Source organism: Ursus americanus, chromosome 13, assembly GCF_024610735.1.
Source record: "Ursus americanus isolate L20-20 chromosome 13, mUrsAme1.1.p, whole genome shotgun sequence".
Taxonomy (NCBI): Eukaryota; Metazoa; Chordata; class Mammalia; order Carnivora; family Ursidae; genus Ursus; species Ursus americanus.
Window position 1 is genome coordinate 40,029,830 of NC_142139.1, and position 22,609 is coordinate 40,052,438.

Here is a 22,609-nt window from a genome sequence, read left to right on the forward strand (position 1 = left end):
AAAATAGAGATTTTGGAATATGGAAACATCAAAGAAGAAAATAAAATACATCCTGCTATTCACATGTTATCTGTGCTCTTAGTCTTATTTATAAATAGTATACATATATACCTGACAATATAGAGCATATTTATACATTATATACAATTATGGTCATGCCATGTATATAATTTTGTGTCTTGCTTTCCTTGGTTAACATTATATGTGTTTGCCTATGTCACTAAATATTCTAAATCATCATTATCATGAGTGCAATTTAATTGTTTGTGTTTGTGTGCAGTTGGACCTACTGTTTACATCCAGTTTTTAAATGACTAATAAACATTTCTATAATTAAGTGGGTCGTAGGTTCTGGCTTTAAAAAGGACTTCTGGTATAGAAGCAAAATTGCGTTTCAGAGATTGTACTAATTTATTACTTCACTGTCATGGGAAACGCCAGGTGTTTCGATGGCCTTGTTGACTACTTGTTCACTGTTCTTGTTGACCAATAACATTTTGATTTGTCATTGCTAATGTGATAAGTGATCGAGGGCAAAGGGTCAGGGTTCAGATTGTACCCAGCCCGAGGCACATGATGTTTCATGAGTACTTACTTGGTTGATTTTTCAGTAGAGATGTGAGAGGTTCTGTAGAATTCTAGGATTTAGGAACTGGAGGCGGGGGCACAAACCATTTAACCCATGTTCTGAAGATAAAGAAAGTGAGACGCAGGGAGGTTAAGCAACTTGTCCAAGTTCGTAGAACTGGTTAGGAGCAGAATGAGTCTTGTTTGATCTGGTTTTCAAACACATGGATTTTTCATTATGTCACACCGTTTCTCATTTACATCAATTATTCATCTCCATCTGTCCATCTGGCTTCCCAGACATAGCTGACCAAATTTGGAGGTACCGCTTAGAACAAAATAATCAGTGTTTGCAACTCTTGGGGGCTAAGGTGAGAGGACTCTGGTTAGCCTAATCAGACAGTCCAGCGTGCGCACCGTGCAATTCCTCCTTTCCCCACGCAGACCCTCCCAGGAGCCAGTGTTCAACACTGGTAAGATGGAAGAAATGCAAGGCGATGGGGACTTGAATAATGACCTGTCCCTGACAGGCAGAGAGAAGCCTCGGACTCTGTGAGGTTGTTTAGTGCTTTGTGCTTGGAAGCAGATTTCCTTAGGACTGTGGGCTTTGGTGGTTCTCGCCATGTCAGAGTGGGTGGCTTTCTCTTGTGCCATGGTGTTGAGGAAGGCTATGGCGTGGAGCTAATCCATGGATGCTGACTCCATCTCACTAAACCTTGTCCTGGAACCTGGTCCTCAGAAGCATCATTGTGTTTTTGGGGCGCCTGGGTGGCACAGCGGTTAAGCGTCTGCCTTCGGCTCAGGGCGTGATCCCGGCATTATGGGATCGAGCCCCACATCAGGCTCCTCTGCTATGAGCCTGCTTCTTCCTCTCCCACTCCCCCTGCTTGTGTTCCCTCTCTCGCTGGCTGTCTTTATCTCTGTCGAATAAATAAATAAAATCTTAAAAAAAAAAAAAAAGCATCATTGTGTTTAACGCAGCCTCGCTCTCCAGGTTCCGAAGTGTCTAAGTCCTCCCTGCTCTCACTCTCTTTGCATTTCTCTTAAGGGCACTTGGTTTCCCAGGAAGGTCTGGGTAACATGGATGAATACTTCTGTATATTGGTATTGGGAGATGAAAAGGAAATGCAGTAATTTTTGTAGTTCAGATCTTTTTTTGATGTTGTCATGATTAAGCCATAAAAAGGTTAGCAGCTTCAAGGCTGGAAATGCATGGTAAATTCATCTCTCTCCTTTACTGCCAATAAGATTGACTAAAATGTCCAAGCAAGATATTTCCTCACTTTTCTTAGTCTCAAAATAACCTGCCTTTATCACCCTGTCCTTAAACAAAGAGCATAGGGCATTATTAATTGGTGACAAGAACTATCTTGATGGATTAAACATTTCCTGTAAAAGTAATAAAAAAAGAAACCTGCTTTGAAAAGCTTCTGGCCTTCGGGGAAAGGTGAATGCCTAAATCCTATTTAATATGCTTTTGGATGAGAAGTTTAGAAAAGGAACTTTTAAAAGATAATTATGTCCATTTACCTCTCAGGAACATATTATGGTTTTGTTTAATCGGCATGGAAATGATAGGTAAAACTGGGCTTCAGTTTTTGGCATGACAACCCTCTTTCCCTTTCTTTTATTTATTCGTTCATTAATTCACTCAGCAGATATTTATTAAGACCTCTTATGTGACATGCATTGGGTAAGGTGTAAAAGGAGATTTTAACAGGGAGCAAGCAAGCCTGGCGAAGAAAGTCTCTTCTAAAATAGGGTTGGGAGGCCATAGGGAGGAGGAGCTTACACGAGTACTCTTTGGAGGAACGATGAACTTTTTGGACTTGTAAGCCAGCCTGCAGGCCCTCAGCCTGGATTTAACTTCCTTCTCGCCATGGCAACTGGATCATCCGCCCCTTCACTTTGAAACGAGAGGGTTCAGTTTAAGAAGCTTCAGTCCCTCATTTGCATGTCTACCCAACCAACCCCCATTAACCTAATTTCAATCCCTGTTTTGCAGAGAGGACCTAAATGAAAACTACACTCCTAACTTTTTGCTTTTATAACTCTGCCCTGATTTTGTCTTCCTTGGAACACGATTCAGGTAGAGACCTGAGTGTGTCCCCTGAGTTGCCGTTCTAATCACCCAAATAAATGCTTGTTTTTAAACAATTTTTAGTGAGTTCTTTCCTGGTCAACAAAGGCATTGGGGTTATAGCAGTAAACAAAATAGCAGACCTTGACTTCCTGGAGTTTTATAGGCTGGTGGGGCAAAAAGTCAAGTCCTTCTGGGAAGTCTTTCTAGTGGTGGAGACATGCGCGGCGAGACCTGAAGAGTGAGAAGACCTCTTAGTCACCCAGGACTGAAGAACATACCTACTATGAATAGTTCTGGAAATGCGGGGATATGCATAGGACATGTGAAAGAAGGAGGGCCATGAACATAGGCTTCATTGCAGTCTTCATCTCAATAACAGAAACTGTTTGCTGTTATTTTAGAGGCTAAACTTCGTTTCTCTAGGTGGCCAGGTTCATGGCCAGAGGGAAATGCAAAGTCTTCAGTTACAACCGCAAAGACATTCTTCACGATCCCCACCTGATCTGATTCTGCAGCTCCAGTGACTCCTGCCTTGCCGCGTGTTCCCTTGGTTGGAAAACTACGGGGTCATTCTTTCTCTGGATTGGCAGTTTTGATTGGCATGGATTATTTCTACCCAGAAACCAGGAGAAAAGAGTTGTGACATGCTTTTGTGCCACGGTGCCATTGGTTGGCCTTGTCTTGTCCCCTGAAGTGTTGTCGTGAAGGAATACGGGCCACCAGTGGCCTCCTAGCTTGTGGAAGCCGTGGCACGTGCACCTGCAGCCGTAGTGCTGGAGATGCAGTACAGAGAAGGGCTCTCGGAACCAGGACGCACTTCTCTATCTCATGTGTAAATGGTAGCTCGAAGAGAAAAGCCGCCCTTTGGAACAGGCCACAGACTCACAGAAAGGCTAAGGCGAAAGCTCCAAGATCAGCTAATCAATGTTCTTTGAACTTTCTTAAACATTTTTTTTCCCCTAACAAAATCTTCTTTGGAAATCTCGGATATAAATCTGATAAAAGCAATGAATTGACACCTTAGAGAGTTTTAAAATTCATTATTTTTTAAATGCCTGCACACTGATTCTTCCCAAAGCTTTTGGGTTCTGGCAGGCACTTGCTGAAAAAGAGCTAATCATAATAGCTCATTTATATTAGTGCTTGCAACGAAAGAGACACTGCCGAGCACTTCCTTTCAGTGTTGCATTTTCTCTCCCTAGCAGCCCTGTGACATAGATGTCGTTATGGTCATCTCTATTTTACATGCGAGGCGTTAGGTCCAGTGAGCTTCAATGCCCTGCGTAAGGTCACGTGGCCAGAAAGTGATGGGAGTTGGACTTGAACCTGGGTCTCCCTGACTAACCAGTCAATGTCCTTAATTGCTGATCTGGTGGGACCGCAGCACTAGATGTCACAGGATGTTGTCTTGATGTCCTGAGGTTACATTTGTGGTCCGTGTCAGTACCAGGATCAGGACCCAGAAATTCTGACCCCTGGTCCAGTGTTCTTCGTGCTGGACCTTTACGACAGCTGCTTTGGAGCTATCAGAGGGATATTTCCTCGATCAGGTAGTGTCCCCAGGAGAAGAGTTCCCTTAAACAAAATGTGTAGGACACCATCCTTCTTTGTACATAGCATGGGAATAGGTTTTTTTTTTTTGAAAAGGAGATGAGCGTGTGTTGGACGGGAGAATCCCCTTCCTCCTCCCGCCTTTCTTACTGTCCCTTCTGTAACCAGACAAGTCAAAAAAATCTTTGAAAAGGATTTATTTTTGAAAGAAAAAGTTCTTAGCTGGGTTAATTTATTTGTCTGGTTCTCCAGGTTGTTGGTATTTATTTTAAATGAACTCAATCACCTACTAGTCTAACCTAAAGGATACATATTTCTTAAATGGTAATGTAAGCACATAGAGTAAAAGCCACTTTTTGTGTTAATTCTTAAGATTGTTTGGGAGTCATTTAGAACTATAAAAGACTGAATATTGGAAAATATTGACTGAACTTATTGAAGGACCCTGGTACCGGTTTTATTAGTTTGCCTAGCAAAGGTTATATTCTTTCTCTGTTTGAAGGCTTGAACATTTTAAAGAATTTTTGTTGGTTAAAGAAATAGGATTTTCTTTCTTCCTAAGTGTCTCTAATAGCCATGGATATGTCCTTAGTTTCTCGTGGCTGACCGATAGCAGTGTTACATGTTGCAGGGGGTCCTGGGGTGCAGAGTCTGAGATGGGGATGTTACATGCAGGAGTTGGTTAGGGGTTGCTCTTTGAGTTGACGCCTGTGGGGAGAGGAGGAAGCAGGAACGGGCCGAGAGAACGATGATAGCCATCAAGTCTCAACAAAGGCTCGGGCGGACCCTGTGGAGGGCTCCAGAGCTGTCGTGAATTGGGGCGAGGGGGTTGCACCCTCCTAGTCCAGGCACGGATGCAGCTGCCTTCAAGGAGAAGGAGTCATCTTGGGCAAAGTGGCTGTCTTCAGCAGAGGGCATTTTCTAGAGAAGGCTGACAGCCCGGAACACTCCTAGCAGCTGGGAAAATAAATCTCTCCGTCCTGGAGGGCCCGGGTGGATGTCACAGCACCCAGAACAGTGCTGTTAACTCTTGAAATGCAGTAGAAGGGGAGCGGAAGGTGGAGACAAGGTTATCAGATAATCTCTGCTCGATGATTATGGTTTTAAGGTAAATGGATAGTTGTATAAGATGCAATCTGTCAACAAATCCAGCCTTCCCCTGTGTGTGTGTGTCTGTGTGCGTGTATTAAGAAAGTTTGATGTATAACTCCATAAAAAGACTATTTTTGATATAGAAAATCTTTGGTATAGCATTTACCTAATTCATTGTGTGATTTATTCTAGTATTAAATTCCAAATCTGGCGAAGTCACAGATTTTTAAATTGCTCACACAGGCATGTGCTTTGTATTGTAATTATCTAAAGAAAAGTCTGGAACCATGCTGCATGGAAATGAGCACGGTCTATCGAAATTTTATGTAACCAGGAGCCAGATTGCAGAAGCTGATCCACAGGGGGGATTTAATGTAAGGATTAATGACCTGAATTTTTATTTAAAATATTGTATGGTTTTATAATTCATAAACAATTATACAAAACACACGTAGTTACATCGTAATTTGCTAATTTAAATTGTATACAAAAAATTTGCAGTAGATATACAACTAAATTTATGAGCCGTTCCTCGCATTGATCAGTATATGCCATATGAAAAAGCAAACACAAAAATGTTTTGAATCAGCATTTTGGGTAATGCATCTTTCGATATATCCCCTCTTTTAGAACTGAAGTGATGAGTTGGGATATGTTACATGGCTAATGTTTCCTGTTTTTTTTTTTTTAATTGGTAGAATAATCTGTTTTGTTCATCTTTCTAACATACATTGGAATTCCAGACCGGTTGGATCTCATTTGCATAGCTAGACCTTGTGTAAGCAGGCAAATGCAACAGCATCTCTGTGGCTGACATCCCAGGTTTTCTAGGCTGTTTGAGTGATATGTTGTGATGGTAGCAATGACTGGTTGACTAGTGGTTATAGCTTCTTCAAGCCATTATTTTACTTATTACCAAACTTTTAATCTCTCTAAGAGTTGGATTTGTGGTGGGTACAAATTCCATGACACTGTTCTCTTTTTTTTTTTTTTTTTTTAAGATTTTATTTATTTATTTGACGGAGAGAGACAGACAGCCAGCGAGAGAGGGAACACAAGCAGGGGGAGTGGGAGAAGAAGAAGCAGGCTCATAGCGGAGGAGCCTGATGTGGGGCTCGATCCCATAACGCTGGGATCACGCCCTGAGCTGAAGGCAGACGCTTAACGACTGCGCCACCCAGGCGCCCCGACACTGTTCTCTTGACATTACGGTCAAATAAATAACGGGAGCTGTTTCATGAGGAGCCAGAGTGCCGGGAATCACGTCCTGTTTTCATCAACACGCTTCGCATTTGCTGAGGTGAATTGCTGCCCGGTGTCACTCTCAGATACATTCCTGTACAAACGTGGTGTCAGTGAAAGAGCCCTCTTGGGCGAAGCCACTCTTACTTCCTTTCCTGACTATGGCGCAGATGGACTCCCCTGCTCTGTCATCTAGTCCTCGTGCTTGTCCCGGTCCTTCTGCCTCTGCTTCCGGGGCCATTCAGTTTTCTGTAAGCTTCAGTTCCTTCAACTGCAAAATGGGTCTGACAGTCCCTACTTCACTGAGTGGTCGTGAGAATGACAGAGACAGTTTAACGTGGTGCGTGGCACAGAGTAAGTGCCCCGTAAATGGCAGCCCTTCCCACGGGCTCTGACTATTCCTTGCCCAGGCCAACCTTTCCCTGCTGTGAGTTGCTTATTCCCCAGGGCCTCAGACGGGATCTCTCTCACATGCTGTATGCTGCACATCTTGGGCAGTTGGGTAAGTGCTTCTTGAATCACCCATGAATATATGAAGATGGACTCCCTACCCTCAAGGAGACCAGAGTCTGGTTCTGCAACAGCTGTAACACAAAGTAGAAACTACGTTGCCGTGGGGAGATGGAATGAGAGTGTTAAGAAGAAAGAAATTAATAGGACAGGTTGAAGGCAGGCACTTAGTAGGTGTTCAGCATAATGTTTTTGATCCTGGCAAGCAGGGGTTTTGGGATGCTAGAATTTTTTAAAAGAAGATTTTATTTATTCATTTGAGAGAGAGAGTAAGAGAGAGAAAGAGAGGACAAGCAGGGGGAGGGGAGAGGGAAAAGGAGAGGGGAAGCAGACTCCCTGCTGAGTCTTGATCCCAGGACCCCAAGATCATGACCTGAGCCGAAGGCAAACACTTAACCAACTGAGTCACCCAGGTGCCCCGGGATGCTGGAAATTTTTGCTAAATTTTACTGGACATGTTATATTTTTGCTTTGAATTCTACCCCCCTCAACTTTTAATGACAGCTTGTTCTTTGAACTTTACATGTGACAGGGGTGGACAGAGTGCTTTTTTTTTTTTTTAGCTCAAGCAGGTGGAATTAGATCTGAGAGCATCTGTTAAATGCATCTAGGTCCTTTTGACACTTTTGCAACCATTTACCCAATATATCTGCCATTATTTATACTGGTTGTGCTGTTATGCTGAGCATATGCTCATTTCATACGCTTGCTGGTAGTCAGTGTGTAGATAATTTAAACATTTTTGATTTTTAAAAATTTTCCTTGTATCGTTATTCTATTTAATGTCTTTGAAAAGATTCTTTCTCTGGAGAGAGAACAGAATTAATGATTTTTTAATCACATTTTTTTGGCTAGCGTGTTCTGCTCTGTGGTTCCCCCCCCCAATCCCATAAGCTAGATTTGGAAAGAAATCACAGGGGAATCTGTTCAGACAGTTACTTGTTTGATTCCCCCCAGAGGCACTGGCTCTTAGATCTACTAGTGTAGTTCCTCTGATCTTTTATTCTGTAAGGTGTTTGTGTCTCTGTATGATGGATGTTTCACTGACCCAAGTAAATGGAAGAAAATTTTCTCCAGCCTTTAAATGTATTGCTTTCCTTGTTCTTTCAAAAACACACTTTTCTTGGGTAAGAACATTTTAGAGGCATTTGGCATCAAATCAACAGAATTGTGGCCTTTAATGGAATTTGAAGCACTGAGAGGTGGTTTGATTGCTACGAATCTATTTTTGTTTTCTTTCTCCTTGGCTCTACCCCCCTATACACAGTAAAGAAACAACTCTCCTCATCCTCCCCTTGTTTTTTGAAACAAGAGCATCTGATTTTATTGAATTTTGTACTTTGGCTTTTATTGTCACTTTCCTTTTTCCCTTGAAGGGGAGGAAAAAACTCTCAACGTGTGTTCAGAGTAAATTAAATTATGAGGAAAATAGTCCACGGAGTTTAACAAGATGAACTGAGGTTTTGGAACTGAATCTGAGCATTGCCATGATGTTGCAGATAGTCTAATCTATGATTCAGAAACATATTAGTCATTTTGATATACTGTTGATTTGACTAATTACCCTGAAGGCTGGCTGGCAGACTGAATTGCCCAAGTCACCTAGTAATTTCGATCAAATCAACGAGTAATTATAGTTTTGTGCAGGCAACAAATATAGAATACTGATTATGGTAGACTAAAGAAGATGTTATTGTGATATAATCATACAAAATACCTAATTCTAGCATTATAGCAGTCCTTACCTTTTTCATACTTCAGTGCTTAAATTCTCAGCACACGATGGAGAAAGGTTGTGGCAACTGTTTGGAGAGAATCATTTTATTCCCTCAGTAGAAACATGTGAAAGATTTTCTGGTGATAAGGTAAATAGTTATATTTTAGATGTACTTTAATTATAATAAGCATGTTTTTGGAAGCCCTCAGAACTAAATATGGTCAGATTTGAAGCTCAGAATTCTCTTAGATTTCCCACAGAAAGAACTTCGAAATGAGCAATTTGTATGGCAGAGCCTGAAGTTATTGTGACTAATTTCACTATCAGTTCATTAGATAAATACTAATATTAGCATGATCGGCCCTACCTGAAATCCAAATACTGACATTTGTGTAGTTCCCATTCTGTCATCATCCTTTTCCTCACTTTGGGGAGATCCTTCTCCAGAGTATGGTGTTTATTCCTGAATTTGTAACTGGCAATGTTTGTTTGCTATTTTTGTGGGCATAAGTGGAAAATATTTTAGAAACAGAGCCACGTTTACCGAATGGAAAAAAATCTGTCTTTAATTTTGCTCGAGTTGTCTCCTGGATGGTTTACCTATGTTCCTTTTCCGTGAAAGCAGGAAATACAGTTTACTTGGAATTAGTGCAGATTTGCTGTATAATTAATGTTTGTGAAGCTCCCCCAGGGGACTTATTCTGAAGAAAGCCCCTGTGTTGTGTACTAACTTCATCCACTGTATATGTGCTTGGCCCCCCCCCCAAAAAAAATCAGAAAGAGAAAGAAAACAATAATTTAAAAGTTTCAGATATTTTGAGTTTATTCTTGGGGGGGTATTGTAGATGTGTTCCTGCGATTTTCTTGCTTGGTCTTAATTTCTACCTCCCTGTCATAGTGCGAAGGTCTCAGTGTGCTGAGAGTCCTTCTTGAATTTGAAGATACATGTTATTTGTGGTACAACCTGACCCCAAATGCCTGTTGCTTCGTTGGGATGCTCAGCTATTTCTCCAGCTTAATGAGAAAAAGTTTGTTGATTTCGAGCAAGTGCTTTGCTAAGGGGTGGGGTAGTCATTTTGAGTATTTGCATGTCTTGCCTTATGCGTTGACATTAGAACCTCATGTACTGCAGGTTAGTTGCAATTCCATTCCAATAGTATTGAGTCAGATCATCAATTTTTGGTAATCCTGCAGGGTTTAGAACGGAAGTGAATTATTATGCATATATATGTTAATATTATATAAAATTATTCCTCCAAGAAGAGGAACTCCTTTGCTTCCCTATCCTCTTCACCACCCCTTTGATTTTAGAACTTAATTAGCTCTAAAGTGCAGGATGCTTGGAGGGGAAAGTAGGGACTCTTGTCTACTCTTTTTGCTCATCATTTTCTACCTGAAGCCCTAACCCCAGGGAGAAATAGTGCCCATCGCAAAATTTGTCTCAGGCAAAACTGATTTCAAACACTGTCTTTGATTTTTCTTCTCTTGCTTTTGCTTTTTCTTTCTTTCCCTTCTGTACCAAAAGACATCGATACCCACATGTTAATTTAGTGGAGGAGAGTTTTAATTAAAGACGTACGGATAGCCTGAAACCATTCCAGTCTTTGCCAGTCACTCTAGAGGCACATGTAGATGAACTGAAGCAGAATGTGGGAGAGTTGCGATCTTCCCAGTTGCTTCTGGAGGCTTATAGATAAATTAATGCCTTCCTCCCCGTGAGGACAGCCTCTCTGCAGGTCTGCTCAGGGGGCTGGCAGCCGTCCAGTCAATAAGCCATCCTTGCTGCCGCGGAGGAACTGCTTCGTGTGAGTCGCTTCAGCCTTGACTTTTATTTCTTGGAAAGGCATCACAGCAAGCCTAAATTCTGGACCCCCTGAGCAGAAATTAGAGCCTCCATTACCCTTTGTAATTGCAAATTACATATGGCTTTTCTACTGGAGTGTCTCTGAAGAGGCGCAGCTAATGATTAGTATTTACATCTGTGTGCGGAGCTAGACTTGAGTGCGTGCGCGCGCACGTGTGCGCCTCTCTGTGCTCGGGGAGAGACAGACGCAGAACGCACCTCGCGCTGAGGTCAAGCGTGGCTCTGTTCAGCGGTGAGTTCTGTCTCAGACTTCCACAGGACGGTGCGTGTGGCAAAACAGAGGCTTGGGAGTAGTGAGATCTGCGGCTCATGAGTGCAATATGTTTCAAAGAGAAAGTTTAAGAAATTTCTTTGTAGGTGCATCATGGTCTTTGGTTTTCATGGCACATATTAGTTTGAAAGATTGGGGTTTGTACATGTAGAAAAAAATCCTGTAAAAAAAAAAAGGCAGATGATTTAAAATGCTTTAGTGCACGGTGGTGAAATCGTTCAAGCACAACTTCTGTAAGCTGCGGTGCTGGAAGCTTCTCCAAATAGGAGAGATCGCCCTGGTGAGCTATATTGACTTGGACTGCTTTTGTTTTTTCTTAAAAAGAGGTCCTTAAAAAATTACTGAGAACCGTGGAGAGCCCAGGATTCCTCCAACCACATTTGGAGAAGCAGTGATCTAGACTGACAGAAATTGTGGCAGAGCGTTACCTTTCATATTTCCTGTGCTCTGAGCCCCATAAGGAAAGGTGAACTACAGAAATTTAACCCAAGAAGTATTATTGCACAATAATATTAAAGTAAACATTAGAAAAGTGGTCCTCAAGAATGTCACTCTTCTGAATTCTTTATGCTTTCTTAACGTGTCATTTTCATCCATATTTATTCCGTTGGAAGTTAACACCTCATAACTATAGAGGTAGTTGTTTTCCCCTTGTGTGTTTTCTTTTGAATGTTTTTGAACATTTTGTGGTCCTTATAACTGATCCAAATAGCATATTATGTTCGGATACTCTTTAATCCCTACTCATACCCATCAGGCTATGACTCCTGCAGGGTACCTTTCCTTTCCTGCTGAGACGAAGAAGAGACTTCTAGAGCACTGTAATTGCTATACTAAGCCAGACTTGGGTACTGTTCTTTGGTTTGGGATGCTCATTGGCTTGTATTTTAAATTAAAAAAATGTTTTTGCTAAGTAGTACACGAACATGGTACCAAATTCAAAAAGCAAAGAAAGGTACACAGTGAAAAGAAGTCTTCCTGCCTCCCCTGTCCCCTGCCACCCCATGCCCCTTCCCTGAGGCAGCCACCTTACATACCTTCTTGGGACCTTCACAGACGGTCTGTGCATTCATAAGCATATAGAGTAACATGTTCCTTTTTTTTCTTATACAAATAGTGGCATACTGTACTTGATGTTCTGTCCATATCCCAATAGCCTTTTGATATGAGTACATTCAGAGCTGCCTTCTTTTTTTAAAAAACATTGTGACCCAGGATTCCATTATATAGAAGTGCCTGCCTTACATAACCAGGAAATTGCTGGTGGGTATTGAGGCTCTTTCCACCTGTTTACTGTCTAAACAGTGCTCCAGAGGACATCCCTGTAGAGAGGTGTTAGTGGTTAAAAGGATGTGTCTGGGTCAGATCCCAGGATATCTGTATGACCTTGATTAGACCTTGATTACCTTTCTGTGATTCAGTTTCCTTATCTGTGAAAGAAGGGAGTAGAGTTCACAGGATCGTTGAGAAGGTTTATTAGTATAGTGTATTTCAAATAGTCCTGGCACAGAGAAATGCTCAATGCGTGTCAACTCTTACTGTTCGTCGGTCTGCCATTTTGCAAGGCGAGCGTGTCTTCCTAGGATAAATGCATAGAAGTGGTTTTCCTGACCCAATTTAATTTTGAAGACTGTTGCCGAATAGTTCTCCGTAGGTAGAAGCCCAGTTTATGCTCTTGCCTGAGGGGTAGGAGGTACGCCCACTTTTACTTCTCATAAGTCACCTCTTGCTGTGTGTAAATCTGGACTGTGATTGTATATTCCTGAGGCCCGAGTAGCAGTTGCTGAAGGGGGAGAGATTTCAAGTTAAAAAGTTCTTCTCCCTGAAGTTTTTCAGGGCTTCTAGAAGATCTTGCTTTTCATTTTTATCGGTACGACATCTTATCTTGATGATAAACTGATTGTGGCAATAATAAATGTGTGAGCATGAACTACTTTAAGCTAATAGGTTTTTATTATGTACTTCTAGAATCCTTTACCTACTCATGGATGAGACGATGCAGTCTTTTAAATCTTCATACAACAGTGGTACCATTTGTTAGAGGGATTATTATATTTACGTGTAAGGAAGTCTTACATTATTTTTCTGCTCATAAAAACAAAGTGAAATTAGAACTTTATAGTCTTAGGTTATCAATCACGTAAGTGCTACAATTATTCCACTGACTTGAAGTCAAGATCCCAGTCTCGATTAGCTCAAGCACCCGTGGTTTACTCCATTTCTGTCATATGTATGGTACACAGAAGGCAGCCACCTCTGTGACCCAGTGCATAGACTGGCGAAGAACAGTGCTTTGCCCTCATCAGCATAGGATCATGTTCTAGGAGCCGAGCAGGTTGTTGGTTCTGAGCCTTTGCTAACATTATAATCAACGTTAATCAGTTCGTACCTCTGACGCCTCACCTTGCAGTGGCTCGGGTAGGAGTGGAAGTGCCTAGCCAGCCATGAAGTTGGTGGGGCACCAAGGCCTAGCTGATTATTATTCAAGAGCCTGGTTACTCATGGGCTGGAACAACACCCACGGTGCTGAGACAGAACTTTTCGTTACAATTCAAGTCACAAAAGTCCCACAACTCTCTTGAGTCATACCTTCAGTATTGGAACTGGCTGTTTGCCTCTGTTTTGGGACTCTGCATGGTTTTACCATGAATGCATCCTCCCAGTGGAGGAGCCCAATGAGGAGCTGGATCCCAGGATGCCAGGATCATGCCCTGAGCCTAAGGCAGACGCTTAATGACTGAGCCACCCAGGCGCCCCTACCATGAATGCATCTTTAAAGTGGCTTTTAAACTTCTTTGAAGGGGGGCAATTCATTGACTCTTTTTAGAATTGGCTGAAGACTATAGCCACCTCTCTCCAGAGAAAGGATGTATAGGGATTTATGAGATTCATGGGTATATAAGGAATTTATGAGATTCATGGGTATATAGGGATGTTATTGGTACTTCACTCATTGCATTTAGCGTGTCTTATGCCATGCACGGACGGTTGCAGGACGTTTTGCAGAGGAGGCTTTTCATCTTGTTATTTCAAAAGGCAATCATCACCTCACCTTGGTTGTACTACAGGTTGCATATCTGAACATTTTCACTGAAAGCATTTGAAAACCTACTGGGAGGGAACTGATTTTGATTGCTACAGCTCTAAAGACAAGTACAGACTAAACAGCACAACTTTCCAAAGTACCTACTTTTCCATAGAAAATGACCAAGACATGTTGGTCAAGAACTTACACCCCCGCCCACCCCAGAACATTTCTTGAGAAGAAGTTCATTAGTATGAGAAGGTTCTTAGATTTGGAGCCCTTATCCCAAATCTCTACTTTAGAATATTACCCCGTAGAAGTTGTCGGATCATCTTGTGACTGCATTTTCCTTAGTTAAATTTTAGGGCTTCGTGGCAGAAATCTTGACTGAGTTGTCCCTTGATAGCTTTCAATAAAATAGTGGTATGAAAGGGGGTGCATACTACCAAGATTGTAGTGATTAATGGTCTAGTTTTCATGTTTCAATAAACCACTCCATTTGTACGAGAAACTTCTCTGTTCAGTCACCAGTGAGCTGATGTCTAAACATTTGCTATAATTTTTAAGAGCTGTAATTTTTGCATCCCAAATCCTTGCCGGTAGTCGTTTAGTTTCCCAAATAGCCTTAAAAAATTAAGTCCCCAAACAAATTTCTGGTATGAATATGAATATTATCTTTAATTTTTCTTCTCCATTTTTTCTGCTTAGCAGTCCGTTGCATGGCACTTGGGTATGACCTAGTTGGCAGCCCGTTCTTGTGAAATTAAAATGTAAAACATGGTGGAATTATTTCAAGAAATTATTGACAGTCTTCTGCAGTCTCATTACTGTTTTGAAGTATGCATTTATCAGAGCCTGAGACTATTTGGAATGTATGTATGGAGAGAATTTTCTTTGTGCACCCTCTGTGTGTTAACTGATGTCCCTACAACCTGCCGGAACAAAAGAAGATTCTGCTTTGCTGGATGATAGACAGTCATCGAGGAATGAGCCAGAGTCCAAAACTATGGCAAGTTGAGGGAGCCTCAGGACAAGGTCCGGGAGAGCCAGGGGCTATTGGATGCTTGCTTTATTTTTCACAGTCCAGCATTGCTATGTGATATGATAGCGAGAGAGAAAAGGAAACTGGGCCAGAGGATTACAGCACAGGGAGGATTTAGGTTTAATAGGATTTTATTAGGCTCTAAGTAGAGGTTGTCTGAGGTAGTTTGACCCACACTGAACCCCTCTCTCCCCACTGCTATTACTTATAATTGAGGGCACAAGTTTTCTCTCTCTTCAGGTGTTCCCAATATGTGAAGAGTCTTCACCCCTAGATGGAATTTTACATGATAAGCACATTTACAGTAATAGACATTTTATGCATTTAGTAGCGGCCAATTCAGGGCATTCCAAAGTGCGTTCTAAAACAATGAGTTCTTCGACTGGCAAGTGCTCAGGAAACAAACAAACAAACAAATTATATTCGAGATGGTTGATTCCTGTGCTTTGGGTTCTTTATTTTTATTTTTTTTATTTTAATGTTTTTTTTTATTATGTTAGTCACCATACAGTACATCCCTGGTTTCTGATATAAGGCTCGATGATTCATTAGTTGCGTATAACACCCAGTGCACCATGCAATACGTGCCCTCCTTACTACCCATCACCAGCCTATCCCGATCCCCCACCCCCTCCCCTCTGAAGCCCTCAGTTTGTTTCTCAGAGTCCATAGTCTCTCATGCTTCATTCCCCCTTCTGATTACCCCCCCTTTCGTTATCCCTTTCTTCCCCTACCTATCTTCCTAGTTTTTATGTTCCATAGATAAGAGAAATCATATGATAATTGTCTTTCTCTGCTTGACTTATTTCACTTAGCATTATCTCCTCCACTGCCGTCCATGTTGCTGCAAATGTTGAGAACTCGTTCTTTCTGATAGCTGAGTAATATTCCATTGTATATATGGACCACAACTTCTTAATCCAGTCATCTGTTGAAGGGCATCTCGGCTCCTTCCACGATTTAGCTGGACATTGCTGCTATGAACATTGGGGTGCATATGGCCCTTCTCTTCACTACGTCTGTCTCTTTGGGGTAAACACCCAGTAGTGCAATGGCTGGGTCATAGGGTAGCTCAATTTTTAACTTTTTTTTTTTTTAAAGATTTTATTTATTTATTCGACAGAGATAGAGACAGCCAGCGAGAGAGGGAACACAAGCAGGGGGAGTGGGAGAGGAAGAAGCAGGCTCCCAGCAGAGGAGCCTGATGTGGGGCTCGATCCCAGAACGCCTGGATCACTCCCTGAGCCGAAGGCAGACGCTTAACCGCTGTGCCACCCAGGCGCCCCTCAATTTTTAACTTTTTAAGGAACCTCCACACTGTTTTCCAGAGTGGCTGTACCAACTTGCATTCCCACCAACAATGTAGGAGGGATCCCCTTTCTCCACATCCTCTCCAACAATTGTTTCTTGCCTTGTCAATTTTTGCCATTCTAACTGGCGTAAGGTGGTATCTCAGTGTGGTTTTGATTTGAATTTCCCTGATGGCTAATGATTTTGAACATTTTTTCATGTGTCTGTTAGCCATTTGTATGTCATCATTGGAAAAGTGTCTGTTCATATCTTCTGCCCATTTTATGATTTGTTTATTTGTTCCTCGCGTATTGAGTTTGAGAAGTTCTTTGTAGATCTTGGATACCAGTCTTTTATCTGTAGCATCATTTGCAAATATATTCTCCCATTCCATGGGCTGCCTCTTAGTTTTTTTGACTGTTTCCTTGGCTGTGCAGAAGCTTTTTATCTTTTTTTTTTTTTAAAGATTTTTATTTATTCGACAGAGATAGAGACAGCCAGCGAGAGAGGGAACACAAGCAGGGGGAGTGGGAGAGGAAGAAGCAGGCTCCTAGCAGAGGAGCCTGATGTGGGGCTCGATCCCAGAACGCCGGGATCACGCCCTGAGCCGAAGGCAGACGCTCAACCGCTGTGCCACCCAGGCACCCCAGAAGCTTTTTATCTTGATGAAGTCCCACAAGTTCATTTTATCTTTTGTTTCTCTTGCCTTTGGAGATGTGTCTTGGAAAAGGTTGCTGTGGCCGATGTCATAGAGGTTACTGCCTATGTTCTCCTCTAGGATTTTGATGGATTCCTGTCTCACATCAAGGTCTTTCGTCCATTTGGAGTTTATCTTTATGTATGGTGTGAGAGAGTGGTCAAGTTTCATTCTGTTGCATGTAGCTGTCTAATTTTCCCAGCACCGTTTATTAAAGAGACCGTCTTTTTTCCACAGGAAGTTTTTTCCTGCTTTATCAAAGATTAGTTGCCCAAAGAGCCGAGGGTCCATTTCTGGGTTCTCTATTCTGTTCCATTGGTGCATGTGTCTGTTTTTGTGCCAGTACCATGCTGTCTTCGTGATCACAGCTTTGTAGTACAGCTCGAAATCCAGCATTGTGATGCCCCCAGCTTTGTTTTTCCTTTTCAACAGTTCCTTGGCGATTCGGTGTCTTTTCTGGTTCCATACAAATTTAAGGGCTATTTGTTCCAGTTCTTTGAAAAATGTCATCGGTATTTTGACTGGGATAGCATTGAAAGTGTAGATTGCTCTGGGTCGCATGGACATTTTAACTATGTTAATTCTTCCGATCCATGAACATGGAATATTTTTCCATCTTTTTGTATCTTCCTCAATGTCTTTCAAGAGTGATTTATAGTTTCTAGAATATAGATCCTTTACGTCTCTGGTTAAGTTAATTCCAAGGTAATGTATGGTTTTTGGTGCTATTGTAAATGGGATGGATTCTCTAATTTCTCTTTCTTCAGTCTCATTATTCGTGTATAGAAATGCAACTGATTTCTGAGCATCAATTTTGTATCCCGCCACATTACTGAATTCCTCTATGACTTCTCATAGTTTGGAAGTGGATTCTTTTGGGTTTTCCTTATAGAGTATCATGTCATCTGCGAAGAGAGACGTTTGACTTCTTCTTTGCCGATTTGGATGCCTTTGATCCCTTTTTGTGGTCTGATTGCTGTTGCAAGGACTTCTAGTACTATGTTGAATAATAGTGGCGAGAGTGGGCATCCTTGTCGTGTTCCTGATCTTAAGGGAAAGGCTTCCAGCTTTTCCCCATTGAAAATGATATTTGCTGTAGGCTTTTCATAGATGGTTTTTATGAGATTGAGGAATGTACCCTCTATCCCTACACTCTGAAGGGTTTTAATCAGGAAAGGATGCTGTATTTTGTCAAATGCTTTTTCTGCATCAATTGAGAGGATCATATGGTTCCTGAGTCTTTTATTATTGATATGACGTATCATGCTGATCGATTTGCGAATGTTGCATCCCAGGGATGAATCCCACTTGGGCATGATGGATAATCCTTTTAATGTACTGTTGGATTCTATTAGCCAGGATCTTGTTGAGGATTTTGGCGTCCATATTCATTAGAGATATCAGTCTGTAATTCTCCTTTTTGATGGGTTCTTTGCCTGGTTTGGGGATCGAGGTAATATTGGCCTCATAGAATGAGTTTGGTGGCTTTCCCTCTGTTTCTATTTTTTGAAATAGCTTTAGGAGAATAGGTATTATTTCTTCTTTGAATGTTTGGTAGAATTCCCCAGGAAAACCATCCGGGCCTGGAGTTTTGTTTTTTGAAAGGTTTTTTTATCACTGTTTCAATCTCTTCATAATTAATTGGCCTGTTTAAAAAATCAATTTCTTCCTGTTTCAGTCTTGGTAGTTTATAGGTTTCCAGGTAGCCCTCCATCTCTTCCAGATTGCTTAATTTATTGGCATATAGCTGTTGATAAAAGTTTCTAATAATCCTTCCAATTTCATTGGTGTTGGTTGTGACCTCTCCTTTTTCATTCATAATTTTATTAATTTGGGTCCTTTCTCTTTTCTTTTGGATAAGTCTTGGCAGTGGTCTGTCAATTTTATTGATTCTCTCAAAGAACCAGCTTCTAGTTCCGTCAATCTGCTCTACTGTACTCCTGGTTTCTAATTCATTGATTTCTGCTCTAATCTTGGTCAGCTGCTTCCTTGTGCGTGGATTAGGCCTGTCCCTCTGTTGCTGTCATTCCAGGTCTGTGTAGACCGGTCTGACGTAATTCTGATACCTTTGCCTTGGTACGTGAGAATTTCTTTGCCCTGGCCGCTTTCAATACTGTATCCTTGGATCTAATATTTGCGAAATGCATTATGATGTGACGTGGCGTAGGTTTGTCATGGTTGAGCTTGGGAGGGGTCCTCTCTGCCTCTTGCACACGTATGTTTGTTTCCCTTGCTAGATTAGGGAAGTTTTCAGCTACAATTTGTTCAAATATCTCTTCTAGACCTCTGTTTTTCTCCACCGCCTCGGGGATGCCGATGATTGTGACATTGGAACGTTTCATTGAGTCAGTAATCTCCCGTAACCTACATTCCTGAGCGTGGATTTTTTTGAGTCCGGATTCTGTTTTAGCTTTTTCTTCTACTAACCCATCCTCCAATTCGCTGATACGTTCTTCTGCCTCATTCACCCTGGCCGTCAGAGCCTCTAGTTTTGACTGCATTTGGCTCATAGCATTTTTAATTTCTGCCAGATTCGCTCTCATTTCCGCCCTTGGAGATTCTATATTCTCATTAACATTTTCATTAATACTTTTTTCAAGTCTACACATCATCTTGACCATTGTTACTCTGAATTCCATTTCTGATAATTTGGTTATATCCATATCTATTAGTTCTGTGGCAGAGGCCACAGACTCAATGTCTTTTATTTGCTGGGGGTGATTTCTACTTCTCGTCATTCTGATGAGGAGAGGTTGCGGGGTTGTCCAGAGCCCAAATTATTGACTGGGTCTTCAGCCGTGCCCCTTGTTTTATAGGGATCTTAGGGATGTGGGCTTCTTGATTTTTCAGCTTCTGTTCTGGGGAAGGGGCCAGCCGCGCCGATATTCAGGCAACCCTGTTTGGGTAGAGTCTCCATGTCCCCTGCGAGGGGGTTGGGGATGGGCACACTGTGAGCCGGTATTTCCAGGCTTTTGTTCTCTGGCGGCTTTCCCTGGCGGTTTGCTGTGCCTCGTCTGAGAGTCAGAGCAGCAGTGTCTGAATCTCAGCCTCTGTCTCAGAACAGAGGGATTGCGGCCTGTTCTCCACTGATGTTCTGGCCACTTTAACTCTGTGTCTGTTGGTGCTGCTCAACCCCGCAGCGTCCCGGGATGTGCGCCCCACACCAGGAGTCCCAGCCCTCACTTCCAGGGCCGGCACGTCTCTGTCCTTTGTGTTTCTAACACCGCCAGCCGCCAGCCACCCCCGCGCGCTCCCCGAGCTCCTGGTCTCAGTCTGGTCCAGTGAACACACCGGAGCTCCAGTTTTCAGTCTGGTTGTGTGCGTTCCCCGGCTCATAGTCTCAGTCTGCTCTCTCGAGGGTGCTGGTCCGCAAGTCCGCCCGCTCCCCCGTGCAGGTGGCTACCGCTTCCCGGCGCCCGAACGCAGCGGCTCCCTCCCCCTTCCGTTTATCTTCCGATATCTGTGCACAGTTTCATGGCTCCCCGCTTCGTGCCTCAATACTCAACGCTGGAGATGTTCATTTGTAGAGATCCAGATGTATCTTCCTGTGTCTCACGCTGGTTCCGTGGATGTTCAGGCTGGTCTGGTACCTATCCAGCTCGACCGGCTGAAAAAGGGGTCCCCTACTCTTCCGCCATCTTAACTCCTTCCCGCCTGGCTTGCCTGTTCCGGTTGTTCCAAGAAGATGATGCTGGAGTAAGGACTGCGAACAGCCAAACCTCACATAGGCGTGTCGGTGACGGAAAGCTGCGGCTGAAAACTCCTGCTTTGGGGTCTTTAAGTGAAATAAGCTTTAATTGTTAAAAAAGAATACAGATTGAATCCATTTATAACTAGAATTCTTACAAAGATTTTTGTATAATGGCCATTCTTCTTCTTCAAAGCTTATCTTCTTACCCCTCCCCAATTAGTGTAACAGTTGGAATAAAGTACAGAAAATAATGACTTTTGAGCTGGGGGAGACCTGGGAAATAATCATGTATCCTAACTCCCCTAAGTGAGGTTCCAAACCAAGATCGCTGTTTTCCACTCAAGGTCTCACAGCTGGGTAGAGTCCTGGGGTCGTGTCCCCGTTCACAGCCCAGGTCCCCCAAGAGGCGACTTGACGTTTTCTGACTTTCACACTTGGACAACTGAACTAAAAACTCTCAGCCCTTACCCTTGGTTCTCCACTTTAAATCCACCTAATCTCTCCAACCATTTTGACAAACCAACCAGAGAAATACGAGGAGGGAAGGAAGCCTGCCATGTCTGTTCATCAAGTTTAAGAGATTGCTTCTGATTTGGCATCTGTCTGTGGAAAGACTCCACATGGCTTCTCTTTTCATCTCTAGACCTCTCCTTGCTGTGTTGTTGACCTTGCCTTTCCTCTGCTCCTGTTGCTCTACAAAATCCTTAAAAAAAAAAAAGATATATATATCTTTTTTTTTTTTTCCCCTCAAATTCTCTATGTTCATCAGTTCCTTTCCATTGGGCCTGCAAATATGATCACTTTTTCCTTAATAAAAATGTTCTCTTGGCTCTGTTTCCCCTTAAGGTGACCATCATTTCTTTTCCTTAAAGAAGTTTTATAATCCATTATTAGAGGATATTATATTTAAATAGATAAAAGAAGGATAGTATGAGATCGTATATCGTTAAATGCCAAAATGTTTACGCTGTAATTTCAGTACGATAGTGAAAGAGGGGTATATTATAATATAGTCATTTGTAGTTTAGGGGAAAAATGTGATTTTTACACATTTATAGCTTTCCTAAGTATTATAGTTTTCAAAGGCGGATGAAATTAGATAAAGATGTCTATTTGGAAATGAGGTTGAAAGAATTTTTATGGTAGAAAGAGGTATAATCTAGATGACTAGAATCTAAGCTTTTATGATTATATAGTATATTTTATAACTGTGATATGGAAGCATATGCATGTGCTTTTTTTCATAGTTAAAAGATATGTGCTTTCTAAAAAAAGGCAAATAAGAATACATATAATTCTTATGTCAGTTATCTCCATCTCCAACAATGATTTAATAACATTTTTCTTTCCTTACTGATGAAAAATATTTTTGTATATATTATTAATGAAATACATAAATTTGACTACTCAATAGTCAGTTTTGTCTTTGCAGTATAGAATGTGTGCCGGTCTATACGTGTGTTTTGATAGCTTCTCCAGCCCATATCCAAAAAACTCAACAACCACATCACAAAACCACATGCAACCACTGTTGGACAGAGTCCTTTGGGTATTGTTCGGGGTTAGTGGTTCATTTGAAGAAAGAACAAAATCACTCTGAATGGTTTGCAGAGCTTTTTCTCAGGCATGAAATCTGAGTGGGTGTGCATGTGGGTATTTTCGGGAAGAACAGGCTGAATATGTTGCGAGAGTGTTCTTCGGAGCAGTCCCAGCGCCCGGGATGATAGGCTAAAGAGAGCAGAGAGCAAGAATGGGGGAAACATGTAGCAATGCCATATGCACGACACAAGCACACATTCTAGTAACTGCAGCCTCTTTTACCTGCTTCTGGCTTTTTGCTAAATTTTGTCCTGCTCTGCTCTTCACTTGGGACTTTAGCTGTGCTCTGAGAGTTAAATAAAAAGATTGGAATGGAAAAATGCAAAAAGGAAGAAAGTAAAGCCTGACAACAGGCAAATGCAGAAACC

General features: G+C 42.0%; 1 protein-coding gene across 9 annotated transcripts in view; it reads left to right on the forward strand.

Moving 5' to 3' along the window:
- FHIP1A (FHF complex subunit HOOK interacting protein 1A) overlaps positions 1–22,609 on the forward strand; it is a 241,748-nt gene that overhangs the window by 125,425 nt on the left and 93,714 nt on the right. The window contains exon 1 of one of the 9 annotated variants that reach the window (XM_087866510.1): positions 6,349–6,593. The exons of the other annotated variants lie outside the window; for them this stretch is intronic. The gene's annotated coding sequence lies outside the window, so the exon portion shown is untranslated. Of the gene's footprint in view, positions 1–6,348; positions 6,594–22,609 lie in introns of those variants that run through there. 9 annotated transcript variants of the gene reach the window in all.